The sequence below is a fragment of the Limulus polyphemus genome, unplaced genomic scaffold (assembly GCF_000517525.1).
Source record: "Limulus polyphemus unplaced genomic scaffold, Limulus_polyphemus-2.1.2 Scaffold61, whole genome shotgun sequence".
Lineage (NCBI taxonomy): Eukaryota > Metazoa > Arthropoda > Merostomata > Xiphosura > Limulidae > Limulus > Limulus polyphemus.
In genome coordinates this window covers 1,231,553-1,235,291 of record NW_013665671.1, presented here as the reverse complement: position 1 = coordinate 1,235,291, position 3,739 = coordinate 1,231,553, and positions in this window count along the sequence as shown.

The window sequence follows — 3,739 nt, the reverse complement described above, 5'->3', positions numbered from 1 at the left end:
CTTAGATGTTTATGTATTATTTCATGAGAGACATACAATTTCAGGAGCATGTCACGAGTGTGTTGCCTTGGACTAGACTCAACAAGCTTCTTCAAAGCATCAATATCAATTCCAACATGTCGGCCCCTGCTATCACAGCTTTTAAGGCTCAAGTTACCTGAACGAAATTTGCTGAACCATCGTTGACACTTACAAACGTTCAAAACATTTCCATAAACTTCTTTGATATTCTTTGTGGCTACAGAGGCGTTGTTTCCCTTCTTGTATTGAAACAGCATTACATGCCGAATGTGTGTCTCGTCGTGTGCCATCACTATAAGAGATTAGAGTATACTAAACTTTACACATTATATAGGCTACACTAACGTGAGGTTTAAGCCGTTCGTTTATATATATTCTACGTGATGTACGTTTTTTGGGGAGGTTAATGAAAGTGTTCCAAAACCCGACATTAATTTCTTGACGACCTAATATTTATTAGTTATATTTGACATCTAGTCTCATTAGAATAATCATTTTATTTATTTCTCCCATTTGATAAACTTTACTTCTTGTTTGTTTGTTTGTAATTAAGCACAAAGCTACACAATGGACTATATGTGCTCTGCCCACCACAGTAATCGAAACGCGGATTCTAGCGTTGTAAGTCCGCAGACATACCGCTGTGCCACTGGGGGGCGACTTTACTTCTAAAATCAAATGCCTTAACATTCTATTCATATTATTATCTTAAATAAGCATTAACAGAACATAACTGTATAATGCCCATTTATAACTTTGTTAACATAATATTTCCATAATTACCTATGTATTGATGCCCCACATCAAGATACTAAGTCTCAGGTTGTGTAAAAGTTAGTTTTACCTTTGTAGTTGATACTTCTTACTTAAGAATTAGTTTTTGGAGCTCAATATAAAGTATAGTAGAATTCATTTTGGAAAATCCGCTTTGTTAATAAAAGTAAGACAATTATATTTTAATTTTAAAACAAATAAAACAAACAATGTGGAACATAAAAACCATATGATTTTTAGCAATAACTAGGTGACTACCTCGGTCAGTAACAATATGAGCTAAACAAAACTAGCAACGAAATGAATATCATTAGTGTTCATTAAACTGTGTTTTTAATTCCAAGGTATTGTTCAAATTAAAGCTACATATGTATATCTGATGACGAGGAACCCACTTCTTAGAAAATAAAAAGTTGGTGAAGGTTTGAATAGGTAATGACGAAAAATTTATTATAAATTTATGACGTTTCGGCAAGATTATGTCATCCTCAGGTACAAGTAGTTTACAGAGTCTCCTGAATATTTATACAGGATGGAAGAAATAAGTCACATGACCGGAGATTGCTTCACAGTCTAGTGTAAGTATCTTGGTACTCCAGGGTGTTGGTTTAGGGAAGGGCTGTTCTGTTCAATTAAGATGGCTCCTATATTCTGCGTTTATTGATATTTGGTTATTTGTTTAAAATTACAGTATTCTGTATAGATACAGTGTGTTTTTTATTTTATTTTTTTTAGTTTCGATGGTAGTAAACTTGGGAGTGTTTTTATTATATTCGGTGAATCTGGTTTCCAATTTCCTTCAGGTTTCTCCGATGTAAAATTCTGGACGGTTATTGCATTTTATTTTATAAATGACGTTGGTATTATGTGAGAGTTCTGGGATGAATTTGAAATCAACAGGAATTTTATGTTTAATGGCAGGTTTTCTCCAAGTGTTGATTATTTTTGAACCGTTGTTAGGGATAAATGGTAAACTGCTGTGTAATGGTGTGTTGTTTTTTGATGTATTAGTGCCAATTTTATTTGTGAATTGAGTTTGAGGTTTTTGTTCTGGTGGTTGTGTGGAAAACTTTACAGAGTTAAGCTCTTCATGTATGTAGTCAGTTGAGCACAGTTTACACGGTGTGTCTATTCCAAGGAATGTAAAGGCTTGTGTGAGTGATTTTTCGGTGCATCTTGATTTTGAATTGTGTGTCAACCTAATAATTTCGAGGTTAAGAAAAATAGCTATTTGTTATTTTGGTAAAATTATAATCAGCGTTTCCTATTTACACAGTTTTAAAAACTTTATTAAAGCTGTCAACGGCTTGCTTCTACTGTAAGAATAAACTTACATGTACAATGTTTTGACGTAGCGAAACAATGCATATATAGAGTGTATTGTTAAAGTGAAAGTCGTCGACAGCTTCCATAAAGTTTTTAAAATTGTGTAAATATGAAACGTTGGTTTTAATTATTTATTAGATTTTAGACAATACATAAGTGCCGATCATTCATACGTTATTTTATTGTTTAATGGTGAATTTAATGTTAGGGCTAATGAAGTTTATGTATTCAAAAAAAGTGTGTATGTTTTCAGTAGAATTGAAACCAGGAAACATGTTATGTTTGTTGTTGAAATTGAAATTGTTTTTTTTTTTGTTGTAGTGAATTCTAAGAGTGAAACAAAACGTATACTGAGGATATGAATCAAAGGATTGGGGTCATTACGGTAGAAATCAAGTTTAATATTACAAGATTCGATGACGAAAACGTCGGTGAAAAGTGACACTACATCAAAGCTAGCTATTAAGGCTTTGGAGTTTAGTTGGTTTAATGTGTTTCTGAAGTTAGACATCTTTAAAAAAGGGAACCTGCAGAAGGTATGTAATGTGTGAGGGCCCAGGCTATGTATTTACTTAGATTATAGTTAAATGAGACACAAGTGGACAGTATAGGTCATATGTGGCAGTCTCGTTTGTGTGGTTTGGGAATGTCATAAAGTTTGTGGTGTGTGTGTGTGTGTGAGTCAGTTTTCTTCAGATAAGAATAAAGATCTTCAGTAATCAAGTTGTCTTTCTTCATTTGTAACTGAGTTTTGTTTAGTTGTTTTTCATGTGTGTTTGTTGGGTTGTTTGAGATGGGATTAAATTTTGCATTATCTGTTCATTTTGTCGATGATTATTTTGTTCATTTTGTTGTTCATGATTACAGTAGTTGTCAGTTGAAATTTTTAATGTTGGTATCCTTTTTTAGATTGTAGATGCATTTTATCTCTTTGGTTGTGAAAATAGTTTTCAGTTTACAGGTTTGGTTAACTACATTAATGGTTTCGTTAGAGAATTCTTTGAAAAAGTTGTTTAAAATGCAGTGTTTGGGAACTTCAGAAAACCACATTACCTATCAAAAAAGTCTGATGGTCGGAGTTTTGGATTTCTTCTTGTTGTTGTTGTTTGCTGTACGAATAAGGTGAAGGTAGCCTTTTTTTTTCTTTTATTTAGTGAATCACCAATCTTCTGGATAAATCTTCTAGTCTTGTAGTTGAAGCCTTTTTTTCAGAGGCTGTAGTTCTGTGGCGTTTAGTGGTCGATCCGATCTGTTGATAACAAGATTAAGTTTCTGTTGTATCATCTTCCATGCTGTTGTAGTTTTCTCAATTGTTCCAGTTTTTCGTGTGTACAGATATCCTCTCTTGATTTAATACAGAGTTGCTTTGATTGATGGTCCATTGTATATTATTGTGCTCGTCTGGTTTCAGGTCACGGGCTACTTGGTGGTCTAATTCTTGTTTATGTTTCAGTAAGTAGTGCAGCTCTTGATGATTGGAATTCAGGTTAGCTTTTAGAAGACTTCAGTGCATGTTTTGGATAATACCTGTAAATTTGTTTAGATTTTTTGGATAACTTGACTTCGACAAAGTTGGGAATTACCTGTTCAGAGTTTCATTGTCTGAGGAAGGAAATAC